Below are 16,203 nucleotides of genomic sequence, written 5' to 3' on the forward strand. Positions count from 1 at the left end.
TGTGAAATAAATATTAAAGGAACACACATTTTAAGAATGGGAATAGAGTTCCTTGTGATTTGCATTGGTTCCCAGCGTGTTTGTCATATACTAACACCAAAACCTGCAGATTATTAACTCCTTGAAGATCAAAGAGATCAGCTCCAAAGTAAAGAAAACAAACAATAGAAACTCTTAAGCTCAACAATTTCACAAATCTTACATTTACCTGTATACACAAAGTGTCAGAAAATAAATATTCGTCTACCATCTTCAACCAAATTCTAGCTCCCACTGAATAACAAACAAAAAACTTCATTCAAAGCCGACTAACCGAAGGTAGTTTACTACTGTATCAGTTATCAAATTATCTACTTGGTCTCTACTTGGGAACTGAGATCATTTCAACTAATTTTAACCTCTTGTGTAGTTTTAACACATAGTAATTGATTAACTTTGTCATACATTCTTAGCAAAAATAATAAGCAAAAAAGTATATTACAGCGGTTTATACTATTTTATTGTAGCTAGAGGGTAATTAATAGTGTTTCTTTAAAATGTGTTGAAAATTAAATAGAATTTACTAAAATATACAAATAGGTAAAAAATAATTCGGAAGAAAAGTATAACTAAATAAAATAAAAAAGATAGATATTCCATATTTTTATTTTTGTTTTCATACAGAGCTTCTAAGAAGCTGCTTACTATTGATGCAATTAGTTAAATTTATTTATGAGAGACGCAAATTTATTTTAATCTGCAAATGTTCATATTTGAAGAATATTAATACTGGATTTTCCAATTTGTGTGCTGTTGAGCACAGTTCACGTACACAATATGGTTACATTTTTCCATTACATTACATTACAACAAGTTATCCTGCACATTTCCCTTGGGTTTATTATGAAAATAAGTACAGGAAGTAAATATGAGTTTGTACCCTAAAGGAAAGAAACATATAGTGACATTGCTGTAATTAGAAGGTCAAGAAGAATTATAAGATGAAATAGACCAGTTTTTCTTTTCTAAGTACACAAATATACTAAATTCGTGCACATTTTCAGAAAGGAAAAAGTTTTTAAGAATTTTATCCTAAGACATTTTTCTTAGAGAGCAAATTAAAAATCTGTTTTATATAATGATGTGTTAAAGTTTATACAGTTTTTAAATCTCCTTTTCGGCAATAATCCACAGTGGCATATGACCATTGTCTATCTTGAGAATTTATTATCCTGACTAGCATCACTACACACACCAGATGTTTCCAAAGACTCCTCAGTTGCCATGAGCACAATGGTCTACATTGCATTCTATCTTGATGATTTGGGTGCACATTGCACAGTGATTCAATATGAGGAAACAAGAAAAACCAGCTTTAGGGTGGTATTCAATTTTTATTCTTTGTGGCGCAGAGTCTATAAAAAAAAAAATTACCATGAAAGTCAACAAAATTGCAGAAGTATTTGATAGACCAAGAAAAAAAACATTAAAAGTTTATCTGAAATGAGTGTTTTCTCGTATAGTGACACAGCCAAGCTAATTGGTGTCAATTGACTGATCAGTGTTCCTAGACTCGTATCGCTTCTTGACATGAGTGTAACAGAATTGTTATTGCAGGGTTGAGTAAACATAACTTATTTCTACAAATATTTCAGTATAGTATTTGATGCATTCATCTGACAAAAAATTCAATCTGTAGAGGTACAGTAAGGTTTCCTAGGATGAACTAAGATGAAGTATGGACTCCATCAATGATGAACACAACTGTACTTTCAACATGTCAAATTTGATGTAAAGGAAAATAATAATAAATTATAATCAATGTATAATAACTCTATACATTATCCTTTTGTATTTTAAAATAAATAAACAGTATCAGCAAACTGAAACATACTTTCTGCCATTTTCTTAATTGTATGGGTAAACAGAGAAACAGAAAGAGTAACTTGGGAATTTTAAGGGGAAAATAACTAAACTTGCAATAGCTTTAGAACTATAACTGTTACAGTGTTGGAGGTTATGTCATAGGGGGAAAAGGACTATAACATAATAAATTTTAATCAAAATTGTTTTTTTTATAAATATCAGATTTTTCTATTATTTTATGTTTTTTTTTTTTAAGTCACTATTAAAAATAAAAAATGCCTGCAGATATCATGGATTAGTACCCAAGTACCAGATTTAATCAAAATCGGACCACATGTATAGTCTGTAGGTCTGTACACATCCACACACACAGAGACGTCACTTTTAAAACCACTTTTTGGGGTTCAAAGGGACCCAAAACGAATATTGCTAATCAATCTCAAAAACTTTAATGAAAACAATACTTTCTCTATATACTATGTGTTGGGAGGGAAAGCAAAAGTAAAAAAACATCTGGATTTCTATGGAGTAGAGTGTCATTCAAATCAAGTGTTTAGATTAATAGTTTAATGTCTAACATTATGGTTCACAGAAAACTCTCAACCAAAAAAACATATGATCCAAAATCATGAAACAGCTAGGATGGAACAAAATTTGTTCATTATATGGATGATTAAACATATGTGGTAATAAGAAGTTTTAAGTTACAGTGTTAAAAAAGGATTTGAAGTTATTTCTGGGGGTCATGGAATGTAAAACAACGGTAGGAAAAAAGTCTGAGCTAGTACTAGTGATGAGTGGCAATGATTCACAGCATGTAGTAAGATTATTTGTATTTTTCAGTAAATCACAACATTTTGTGAAAGGATATAAATAATAGTTCCTGTGCTAACTCAGCTACATCTATAAAACAAATTAAATGGATTCCAATAAATGGAGAGATCTACCTTCACTAAGTCAAACCCAATGGGAGACTAACTGATTCCTGAGATGCCGTAAGATGGCAATTATTGACTATGAGCTCCATATTTCAGACTCTGCTCCACACCCACAAGACTGATCATTTGTAATTCTCCATTTTAAAAATTAATGTACACCTAACTACAGGTTAATAAAGCCCACTGTTTCCAAAAAAAAGGGGTTCTACCTTCTTCTGCAGTTGGGTCTCATAACCCTATCATCTTTTCAGTGGTGGTTTATAGACATCCAGAGGCAAATTGTTGTGTATAAACAGCTGAGCGGTGGATATAACCTTGAGTGCTTTTTAAGTAGAACCTCTTTGCATCAATATTCATCTACATTGGAATACAGTATTTAAAAGGCAGAATATACAGAACAAACAAGAGACAAAGGAGTATGGCACAGACAAAGAACTTGTGCGTTTGTTATAAATGCGGACCCAGTAAGCTGATGTACAATGTTGGCCCTGGTTTGTGCCTTGGGCTTTTGTAAATGGAGACTATTTTTGAGTTGCTATAAATTACTTTTCTTAAGTCGCATATACTTAAATTAATCCGTTTGAGAGCATAGAGTTCTAAAGAAGTTTAATGAATCAGATTGTAACATTTTTTTTTTAAATTACAAAACCTTTTTTTCCAGACAGAGTCAAAAGCTAACTAAAGTTAGCTAGCTAAAGATAATGTTTTTGTGTTGTTTGACAGCTCACTTCAGTGGGAGATCATAGTAACAGTCTTGACACCAAAAGTCGTCCAACGCTTAGTACCACCCAGGGGATAAATTAATTAAGATTAAGAATTTTGCTGCTGGCTAGAATAATATAATTTCCACTAAGTTTCAAATAGATATACGTAGAAAAGTGGATATTGTAATGTAAGAAAAATATCTCATACAGTATAGTGCAGGAAATTAGTGTTAAGTAAATCAAGATTAATATAAATAAAAATAACATTGATGAAGATTGCAATCCATATAATGAGGAATACAAAACAGAATAGGGGATTGACAAATTGGCTGCCAGAAAAGAGTCAAAACCTTGCCAGAGAAGATTGTGCAACTGTCTTCTACCATCTAGTTACTCTTGAATGGAGAGAAGAAATAAACTGACAATAAGGTCACATAACAACTGCAGAAATCCTCCTATTTATCACATGCCAACGCTTTAGACAGAAAAAGAGATATAAGATATCTTGTCTGAAAATACTATTGGTAGCAAGGTGCCTTTTACCATATAACTATTAAATATTATTTGTGAACAGCGCCGATGCACCAGTGGCAAAGTTAAGTGAAGATATTGATTGAATGATTATTGAAACAACAAGACAATAGCCTTGTTACTAGCTAAAACCAGCTTGGTTTTTGAAAGTCACAAAACATAATCGAATTAGGTAATTAGTTTATTTTATGTCGATGTTTAAAATGCACATATTAATCCTAAAGAATATGCTTTTAAAACAAAAAGTGTAAACACAGTTTATTACCAAATTATGGCCTTGATTATTTTTATTGGACCGGTTTACAAATTAGACTACTCCAAGACACTTCCTCCATATTGTCTGCTAATTTCAGCTATACAAACCTAAAAACATTACACCACATCAAGGAAACCAAAACACTAAACTTAAATGTAGAAACTAGTTATAACAAAATTGACACTTAGCACTAATTTCTTGACTAATCCATGAGCACATGGCAGACAAGAGCAAAGTGTTGATCAAAGGCCCTAACACACACTGACTAGTGTCTGTAGAGGGTCAGAGATAAGACACTGATAGGTTATCACTGTCAATGGGACTCTGAGACTAAGTAGGTGGAGTCAATCACTAGTACAAATCATCAGCTCACAACAACAAAGAGTCTGGGTCAATGTGTACTGAGTGATAAACTAAACCAACATTCACTTTCAAAGAGGATAAAACTACTTTTTGTGATTTCACTATGAAATTCCCATGAAAGTTTTCCGTGAGCGAATAGATAGCCTTGCGAAGTTCAATATTAGCACTAAATTTCTTACATTGTAAGGTTTCAATATACAAGAAAGAAAAACGTTAAGCGTAAGTGTATTCGATTAGTTTACTACACTTTGTGAAAATGACTTGAGGTTTTTATAAAAAGGAAGTACCAGCAGTATTTCCCCCCAAAACATGGTGAAATCCTGCTGTGTTCAATAAACCATTGAAAAAGAAAACTTGATTGGATCAACCTACTCTCAATACATATTTTTAAGCACAACGAGTAAGAATATTGTTAAGTGCACTGCTTTGAACAAGGTATAAAAATATGGTTTTGGTTAAATATTTTGAAAGTCTTTAGAATAAAGGGAAAGATACCATACAGACAGAAATCAATTTCCTTTTTTAAGATTACATTAGAGACAGCATAATCTGGACCATGGATATTTAAATACTTTTCTCATTGTGGAAAAGTAATGAAAAATTTAATAAAGACAACATTTTAAAAGGTACTAGAGGACACATGCTGCTCCGCAGCGTTAAAATAAATATCATATCCGAGTAATAATCAAATTTATGATTTTTGATTGAGTAAATACAGTAGGCCTACAGTATTTTGAACTTAACTGATTCAAACGATCAATATCTCAAATTAAAGCCTATAATTTACTGATTATTTTGAGTCCATAACATATAAAAAATACCCCCGCCGCAGCAAACCTGCCTTCTTAGCGAATTTCCATTTGGCTGAATTGATTTTCAATTGATCTATTTAAATAACATTAGGTTTAACGAGTACCTAGGTTTGCTGCTACAAGGAAACTAATAAAGTGTGTGTTTTAAGTAAAATAATTATTGCTTAGTATAAAATGAATATATTTGCCAAGTTTGATCAAAAGATATCCATAAACAAGCAAACTACAACATTTTACAATATTCTCCATAAGAATAACATGGGAATTTTAAATTGACCATTTTTTTTAGTTTTCTCCGTAACCAATAACCGTACAAAAACACTTTGATATACTGAATTGTTTGTTTTTTTAAGCTCTTTAAAAAGGTTTAGAGGAAAATTGGAAATTTTGTGTTTTGAGGGTCAAAAGTGAGAAAACCAATTTTTACCCCATAAAACCCCCCATAAAACCCTGTTCCCATGGTCCGATCATGCTGGATCGCGAACTCATTCAAGTTTATCCCGACTTACACCTTTAAACCAAATTTCATCAAAATCGGATCAAAATTACTCAAGTTATCGTGTTCACGGACACATATACATATATATAAATCTATATATATATACATATATAAAAATTTGAACGAATGGTGTTTTTGGCCTCTGGGGACATCAAAATCAAAAAGTATATCGGTCCCGGGCGTAAGTGTTACCATGAGACCTACGGTAATAGCTACTTCCCTATAGGGAAATTCGCTAAAAATATGAACAACACTGGTGCTATTGATTTTCAATCATAGAAAAACCTTATAAAAATTCATTTTTATGTTGGTAGTTCACCTTACGTTTGCTTGAAACTCGTCCGATTTGAATAACTAACAGCTTAAATGAAAGCCGATATTTCACTGAAATATAGGATTATATAATTATAACTGGTAAAATACATCTTAAATTGATGTAATAGTTAAAAAAATAAATCAAAATTATGTTTTTTGGTTGAGTAATACAGTAGATAAATATATGCCGATGCTTGGTGTGAAATTTGCGCGTGCATGCCATCAATTTGAGATCTCAATCATAAAAATTGGTCAGGTAGAAGAGACAAAAGAACTCGGAAAACAATAACCAAATTTAACTCCCATAAGAAATATATGGGGCGTAAATTTTGTTTACGTATAAGCCGAGTGTGACTGTAGATAAATATATGCCGATGCATGATGTGTAATATATGCGTGAATACCTTCCATTTGAGACCTCAATCATGAAAATCGGTCGGGTAGAAGAGCCAGACAAACTCGGAAAAGAAAAACCAAATTTAACTCCTATGAGAAATACATAGGGCGCAAATATGGTTTGGGTATAAGCCGAGTGGGACAGTAGATAAATATTATGCCGAAACTTTATGTGAAATCTGTGCGTGCATACCTTTAATTTGAGACCTCTATCATGAAAATCGGTAGGGGAGAAGAGCCAAACAAACTCGGAAAAGAAAAACCAAATTTAACTCCTATAAGAAATACATGGGGCGCAAATTTTGTTTGCGTATAAGTCAAGTGGGGACAGTAGATAAGTATATGCCGAAGCTTGGTGTGAAATCGTACATGCCTTAAATTTGAGACCTCAATCATGATTATTATCATATATTAATTATATGAACACATTTTATCATAGCCGTATTAATCGCTTTGCTACATATACAGGGTGTTCAAAAAAGGTGAGGACATATTTTACCTAGTGATTCCTTGGGTCAAAATAAAGAGAAAATCAAGAATAATATTTTTTCCAAAATCGCTTCGTTAACCAGATATCCGCCATTTTGTATTTTTTACATAAACATTTTAATCTGTTAATATTTTAAACCGATCTTTATGAAACTTTGTATGTTTGTTATGGTAGACGAGACCCGTGTCATAAAAAAAGTTCATCTCGATTCAACTTAAAATTTCAAAATGGCTGCCATTTTAAACTGTTAACACGTTCGCTACTGAGCGTCGCATATATGCGACGGAGCGGTCATTGCCACAGACCGAGGTATACATTTGAATCTTACACGTAGACCGTCTGTCACTTGGATAACAGTACACACAGACCACGGGCGAAAACCAGTAAAACAGTGATCATTTACATTGTAATACGCTACAATCGTGTTTGTAAATAAATTATTCTTGTTTTTTTGTATTTTTTATAACCTTTAGTAATGTCGCATATTGGCGACGCCCGGTCTACAGCGAAGACAATAGTGAAAATTATCATAGTTTTCTTGAAATAGACTAAACGTCGCATATATGTGACAGTTCATTTTTTTGTGTTTTAAGGTGAAAGTAAGTAAAAAAATTAACAGATTATTCAAGAACAGTTTATAGAACAAATATAAAAGCTACATAGGATAATGCAGCATACATACTGCATACATACATACAGTGATGCAGAAAAGTAAAGACCAGTTTTTCCAACTATTATATGACCAAATCATCATATCCACAGACCAAGCGACGCAGTTGTGCGTCAGACATCTCTGTAGACCACTGCAGAGAATTCAGTGCCTTCAAATAGACCACTACAAAGATATAAGCATTTTAATAACATTAGAACCCCGACGCAAATATGCGTCGGCAGTCTATTTTAATGTGACTAGCCGTCGCATATATGCGACGGCAGTCTATGGGTGGAAACCGGCCGTCGCATATGTGCGTCGCTGGTCCATATGAATGGAAAATTTCGTACTATTGCAGTAGCGAACGTGTTAAACTCAAATTACTCGAAAGTTACTGGTTTTATGAAAAAATGCCAAGAACACTTTTATTTAGCATTTTTAATTACCTATCAAACGATACCAAGTTCAAAAAGATCGAATAAGAAATAGCTGAAATATTACGATTTTTAGTTGTAAAATGGGTCTGACTAGCTTCTGCCTTATTCTACCCCATTTTACAACTAAAAATCGTAATATTTCAGCTATTTATTACTCGATCTTTTTGAACTTGGTATCGTTTGATAGGGAATTAAAAATGATAAATTAAAAGTGTTCTTGATATTTTTTCACAACAGTAGCCGTTTTTGAGTAATTTAAGTTAAGAAAATTAAAATGGCCGACATTTTGAAATTTTTAATTGAATCAAGATGATTTTTTTTCTAACATTGGTCTTTTCTACCTTAACCTTAGATCGTTTGAAAAAATTCAAAAATAAAAATGTTGTAAAAAATACAAAATGGCGGATATCTGGTTAACGAAGCGATTTAGGAAAAAAATGTTACACCTGATTTTCTCTTTATTTTGACCCAAGGAATCACTAGGTAAAATATGTCCCCACCTTTTTTGAACACCCTGTATACCCTAAGTGCAGGGAGCGGCCAATGATCTGACGGTTTTCGCTGCTATTGAACCAGCAGAATGGGTCATGGGAACAGGGTTTTGACCTTTTTTTAAACTGTTTTTTTTTCAAATTGTTACCCTTAAAACATGAAAATGCCCGAATTTCATTAAATCATATACAATTACCATTTGGTAAAAAAGCAGTTTTTGACTTTCCAAAGCAGGTAACCGAGATATTTGTTAAATTTAATGTCAATTAAGTAGGGATTAAATATTTATTTTTTATTAGCGAAATTTCCATATAGGGAATAAGCTATTACCGTAGGTCTCATGGTAAGACCTAGACCTGGGTCGATTTACTTTTTCGTTTTGAGGTCCCCAGAGGCCAAAAACACCCTCCATTCAAATTCATATATATATGTATATATATATATATATATATATGTGTGTGTGTGTGTGTGTGTGTGTGTGAGTGTGTGTGTGTCCGTTAGTGCGATAACTCGAGCAAAAACTATCCGATTTTAATTAAATTTTGTACAAACGTGTAAACCAACGTTTATTCGAATGAGTTCGCGAAACAGCATGATCAGACTATTGGAACAGGGGTTTATGGGGGGTATTATGGGGTATAAATTGGTTTTTCCCATTTTTTACCCTAAAAACACAAAATTTCACAATTTCCTTTCAAACCATTTAGTAGAGCTAAAAAAAAGAAATAATTTTGTATATTGTATGCCTAACGGTTACAAAGATAATAAAAAAAATAATTTTTAAATTCCCATGTTATTCTTATTTGGAATAAATTATATAATAATAAATAAATTTATATAGAATAAATTATATTATATATATGAAATAACTTATTTTTTTCAGAATAACGTCTAGCTTAGACATTGCTAAAACTAGGTATTTCTAACCATTTTCTTTGTTGCTCTGCTCAACAAAGAATATTTAAGTCTTTTTATAACAGTGTAGACCTAATGTTAAAGAGCTAGGGTAAGAGAATACATGTCAAAAACTAAAACATGATCAGAAGATAGTAGATATGCATTTAATTACTGTTCTAATTTCAATTGAAGATCTTCTAGACTAAGAAGAAATGTGTCTTTGATTATACATGCAAAATATATAATTAGTTAGTGGAATATTTCTAGTCTTCATTGAAACTTTTAATTTTCAGATTAACACACTAAATTAGCATGACCGACTCTGATTCAAGTTTTTTACAGGATGACAAAAATAACATCTGTTTGAGTAACTAATGAGCCAACTGAAATTGTTTTGCAAAAAGTCCTGACCTGCTGCTAAATGGAGATTATCAGCATTTGCCTGATAACATTAAGAAAGAAAATAATTTGTTGAATTTAAAAAAATAATAACAACAATCAATGTGTCACATGTTGTCATTACCTGTATATACATTATACAGTACTTTAGAAGAATATGTCAAATAAATTATTTATTTTCTATAGAGTCTTCGTTTAATATATTTCGACTTATTCAAGAATAATATAGTTTTCTGTGCTGCACTCTGTGGAAACATTGTGGCACTATTTCAAATCATGACTAATACAGCATGTTGTGATTATTCAAACCTACAAAACAGTTGCCAGGTAACAGCTATTTATATTTATTTGTAAACATTGTAGTTAAAAAAATCTGACATTGGCCCACTTATAACCCTCTGGAGCGGAGCCCTTTTGACGGATCTGCACTTCTTCACACAAACCATCCTTGAATAATGCTTAATAATGCCTGAAAGTTTCATTACAATCTGTCGAGCGTTTTATGAGTCAATGAGGTTCATACATACATACATATATAGTTCCTCTTTAACAAATTTCTTTATAGGGAAGTAGCTATTACCGTAGGTGGCATGGTAAGCCCTATGCCCGGGACCGATTTACTTTTTCATTTTGATGGCCAAAAACACCATTCGTTAAAATTTATTTAAACAGGGTTAGTAAAAAGTGTGGAGACCCCTGTTATTTTTTTAACGGCCCATACTAGGAAAACTAAACTCGGCACACCTTTATGACATGTTATGAAGTACTTTTTGGGCATAACCGTCACTTGGTGTACATCCCCAAAATGGGGGATTTTGGGGGAAACTCAAAAATTTCAAATACAAAGACCCATCGAGTGACCCCTCATTTTGAAGGTCCTGGTAAAAGACCACCAACAACGCAAACTAGAGGTCATTATCTCAATCCAGTAAAACATGGCGGTAAAACATATATATATGTCCGTGAACGCGATAACTTGAGTAATTTTTGTCCAATTTTGATCAAATTTGGTTTGAAGGTGTAAGGCGGGATAAACTTGAATGAGTTCGCGAACCAGCATGATCGGACCATGGGAACGGGGTTTTACTTGGGGTTTTATGGGGTAAAATTTGTTTTTTCTCATTATTTTTGAACCCCAAAACACAAAATTTCCCAATTTCACTCTATACCTTTTTAAAGAGCCAAATAATTTAGTATACAAAAGTGTTTTTGTATGGTTATTGGTAACAGAGAAAATTCAAAAAATTTAAAATTTAAAATTCCCATTTTATTCTTATGGAGAATATTGTAAAATGTTATGGTTTGCTTGTTTATGGATATATTTTTATCAAACTTGGCAATTTTATTTATTTGATACTAAGCTATTAATATTTTAATAGAAAACTCACTTTATTAGTTCCCTTGTTGCATGCAGCAAACCTAGGTACTCGTTAAACCTAATGTTAAATACATTTAATTGAAAAACATTTCAGACAAATGGAAATTCGCTTAGTCGGCAGGATTGCTGCGGTGGGGGTATTATATATATATATATATATATTATATATATATTATAATATGTGGGTGTGTGTATGTCTTTGTATGTTTGTGTTAAAGTTAACACAATAACTTGATTCAAACTGATCCAATTTTGATGGTATTTAGTACAAATGTGTAAACTTACATCTTTACAAACGAGTTTGGAAACCAGCATGGACGGACTATAAAAATAAAAAAGGCTTTTTCTCATTTTTGACCCTCAAAACATAAAACTTGGCAATTTATTTCCAAACCATATTGTAAAGCTTAAAAAAATAATTTAGTATATTGAAGCGCTGTTGTACGCTAAATAGTACAGTAATGGGAAAAATTTGTAAATTTAAAATTCTTGAATTTTTGTGGAGAAAGTGTTTGTCTTTGTTTGGTTATTTTTGGATATATATATAGTTTGATACAGTAATAAACTGTAGGTCCCTTAGTTGCCATTAGCTGTATGGGCTATTAATTGACAGCTGTGTCTAAGGAATATGTCGGCCTTAGTCACTAACAAGACTACAAGATCGCGCCACTAATTCTACACTCATCTCCATTCATACTTGGCTTAAAATACCTACTTTGTATGGTCGCCATTTAATTGAAAAGTATAAGTTTAAGTATATAAAGTATTTTTCAAATTTATTTATTTAATACTGAGCTATTAACATTTCACTAAAACATAAAGAACACACTTTATTACCTTCACTGTAGCAGCAAACCTAAGTTCTCATTGAACGTTATGTTATTTAAATAGGGGAAAATCTGACAACTTTAAGAAAATATTCAAGTGAAATTCAATCAGGCAAATAGAAATTTGCTTAGTATGCAAGTTTCTTGCAGCAGGGGTGTTTATTTTATATTCTGATAGACACTTGGCTTGGTGTATTGTATGATTGAGATTACTCAATGGTATTTATCATACACTAGCTGGCCCGACAGACGTCGTCCTGTCCTATTGTGGTTTTATGTCACATGCTCGTTCATTTTCAAGATGAGCTCGTTCGCATGGCTCAATCACGTCCTGGTTGAAGTTCGTTCGCTACGCTCACTCACCTTTAGGTTGGAGCTCGTTCGCTGCGCTCACTTGCCTTCAGGTTAGCTCGTTCGCTACGCTAACTCGCCTCCAGGTTGAAGTTCGTTCGCTACGCTCACTCACCTTTTGGTTGCAAATTAGCTGTTCTCATAAATTAAAAATAGATATAGTGCTGCACCCTGTTGGTAAACCTATTAACTTTTTAATGCTATTGAACATCACAGAATCAAATTGTTTAGTTGCACCAGCTGTTAAGATTCTTTAATTCCATTTAAATATGAGTACTCATAAGGTTAACATGGGAAACTCCAGAGCCACTGGGGCGGAGCCCTATTGACGGATCTGCACCAAACTTCACACAAACCATCCTTGAATAATACTTAATAATGCCTGAAAGTTTCATTATAATCTGTCGAGCGGTTTTGGAGTCCATAAAGGACAAACATACAAATATACAAACATACAAATATACAAACATACATTGGATTTTATATATATAGATATACCAAACCCTAGTCCCTACCCTAGCCTTAGTATAATTACCTAGAATATGGATATTTTGTTATTATGCAACAGTAAAAAATTGCAGAATTTGCATATGTGAGTTGATATTTTGTCAAAGCATCACCATCTACTGGACAATGCATGTTGTTGGTTTAGCCAATTTCAGTATGTATATCACCATTTAACTGTGTTAATTACTGAAATTAACTACGTAGGTTTACGATGGGACTACCTTGTTAACACTTGTTATGCAAGACGATTTCAATACAGACCCCCAAATTGGTCTACTGAGTTAAAAATCTGTAAGCTCTATTTTATGTTGGTTTTTTTTTCAAACAACGAGCGATAGAGTTTGATAACTACGGTACTGCATATAGATAAATTATAAGTTGAAATATAATATTTAGTTTATTTTCCTTGTTCACTTATCTGTAGTTTTTATATAACAAGAAACTACAATCTGATGAGTTCTGAACAATGAGTAAGCTTAACATGGCGCAGTAAGGTCTACGTTAAGGCAATATACCGATACCCATTGCCAAGGATAAAACAAAGAGCTCCATGAGAAGACTCTTTAAGGACATTTTCATAGCAATACCTTGTGTTTGTATGTCTTAGTGACAATTACCTACACTTGCCAGATAATGTGAATAAGTTTTCTAATCTGAGTTACTGAGCACAAAATCCACTTAGAACACTGCAAGCTAGTCAAATTTGTAGGTAACTGTTGAACTCTAGGAATTATTCAATCATCTAATTATGCCTACTAGAGAACCCGTGCGGATCCGCATAGTATGAAACATAACGTCGAGGAAAACGTTATGTTAAATTTGAGTAATTCTAGTTACATCTTAGAGTTGTTTGAACACTTGTTAGAAACTAATTTTAAATACAGTATCTCTATTTGCGTCGTCAAGGTTTACCTACATTATTCCTGCTCTCAGTTTTAACTGATAATTTCTAATGAATGCTAAATGCTCTGCTTCAATTTTTCGAGTTAACATGTTGCAACAACGTTTTTCCAGCATTGACAATTGAAGAAAACTGTTGCCTTACTGATAACCTGTGTTAAGTAATTTAAGTTGGGTAATTTTATTTCTTTCATTTGAGACATATACCAACAAATTTTCTCTGTAGAGAATCCTAAAAAGTGGGGTGATATCAACCAGTTCATGTGCTCCATTTTTTACCCACAAACTTTGGGTTATCAACTACTGTACAGCCATAATCTGATTTGAATAGGCTAAAGCAGCAACACAATTGAAAGTTGGTTAACATATTTTAACATTTTGTCTATCAGTCACAGTATATGCCCCGCGCATCAGAACATTCTCACGTTGTTCAGTGGAGTTTTTCTTAATACCTGACCCAAAGTTTTGAAAGTATGGATTCATTTGTCGGAATAGGTAGGATAACTCTTTTGTAGCTATAAGATTTAGATCGCAATTTTCATTTTCCCTTTTTGAACTAGCGTATGTTATTTGCCTCTCCTAAATCATACAAATAAACTGGACTGTAACTACTCGATCGTTGATTACATAAACACTAATTCCTTCACTTATGTATGGTTTAATATTGCTACTAAAACTTTCAATAGCAAATGAGTTTTTGAAACTTCTTATTTTTGAAACTTTGTATAAGTTTGTCCGAGGAACTGGCAACATAACCTAGAAATAAACAATCCATTTGCGTTTTTTCTCAATTGAAGTAGAGTGAGTAATACAAGTGTTTACAATAAAAACATAAGGTCCACAAAGATTTGGTTTGTACTTGAACTTATCATAGCCAACTCGCTCTTTCAATCAAACAGAACCACGTATTTCAATGTAAACCATATTTCCTTAAAATTAAATAAGCTTACCTGAGAAAAGTTCATTTCATTGTTTTATAGTAGCCCTCATATTATTAGCGATAGGTAGATTTGAATGAAAACCACATGATAAAACAAATCACGTGGGATTTCAATAAGACGGGATGGGATGACATGTTTTAATGTAAACTAGATGTCAGCTTACATATCATACATAGTTAAGTTCTTAAATAATATTCTTTTAGTTTAAATTATTGCCTTTAATAAATGTGATATACGTACTTGTGAAAATCTTAATTGCATTTTAACAGTAGCCCATATATTAGTGATTAAATTGGTTTGAATAAAAACCATATTATGTACGTTCTAATGATAGTTGGGCTATTTTTATACCCAGGATTTCCAAAGGAACGACTGATGGATAACCATTAAAACAGCTTGGTCTCGACACACATTCATTTTAATAATCAACGTTTAATATCACAGTTTTAGTTTGAAATGTTCTTATTTATTAAAACGAATTGCCCTATCAATAAACTTGAATTTTTAGTACATTTAAATTGGTTTGGTGAATATTTTCATTTTCATCTAAATAGTTTATTTTATTTCTGAGGGTGTCAGATATAAAAGAATGCTGTGTCTTTTGTGTTTCCATTCATACACTTACCATCGCACATAGTTAAACTTTCATGCAGATATCAGTAACAAAAATGGTAGAAACCGAAACCATTTTTGTTGAATTCATCGAAGTATATAACACAACTGGAACACCGGGTAGATAGGAGACGTGGGATAAAAAGCGCGCCGTTTCGGCAACCTTCCTCCACCACTATGGGGGACCCAACGCAGATATGTCAGTTCCTCAAGCCGTGCACGCGGTTGTTAATACGCTCCTGGCCGTGCATACAAAAGGTTGACTGCAATTACAGTTATATATTCGGAATCTGCATTAACTGCAGAATCTGACAGTATAAATATAATCTTATTTAAATCGTAATTTGAATTTTAACAACTAAAAGTGTTGAACAAATATCACACCTTGACATGGAAAAGTTACTAAGCGAGGATTTTTTTTATTTTTGGGTTAGAAGCAAACTTCAAGCGACAAAATTGTAGCTATTGAGATGATCTTCAGCATATAACCAAGCAATTTCAAATAAAATTTTCTAATCGTGTGTAATGGAGTAATTAGTAACACAAAGAGGTTATTTATAAATCGCGCCGCGGGCCGTTCTCCCTGGTCCGCTGATCTTTACGTTTACGGTACTCCCAGAAACGTTTTGAGTACAACCAATAGTTATATTAAATACATTTT

The 16,203-nt window shown here is 32.7% G+C and overlaps 1 protein-coding gene across 3 annotated transcripts in view; it reads right to left on the reverse strand.

The window, feature by feature from the left end:
* The window catches only part of LOC128982958 (kinase D-interacting substrate of 220 kDa B), a 306,316-nt gene extending 301,796 nt beyond the window's left edge, over nucleotides 1–4,520 (reverse strand). For all 3 annotated transcript variants that reach the window (XM_054402066.1, XM_054402065.1, XM_054402064.1), the window contains exon 1: nucleotides 4,382–4,520. The gene's annotated coding sequence lies outside the window, so the exon portion shown is untranslated. The remainder of the gene's footprint in view (nucleotides 1–4,381) is intronic.
* Nucleotides 4,521–16,203: the final 11,683 nt, after the last annotated feature.

Source organism: Macrosteles quadrilineatus, unplaced genomic scaffold (genome assembly GCF_028750875.1).
Source record: "Macrosteles quadrilineatus isolate MER2022 unplaced genomic scaffold, UCM_ALF_1.0 Scaffold_1__1_contigs__length_201487025, whole genome shotgun sequence".
NCBI classification, from domain to species: Eukaryota; Metazoa; Arthropoda; class Insecta; order Hemiptera; family Cicadellidae; genus Macrosteles; species Macrosteles quadrilineatus.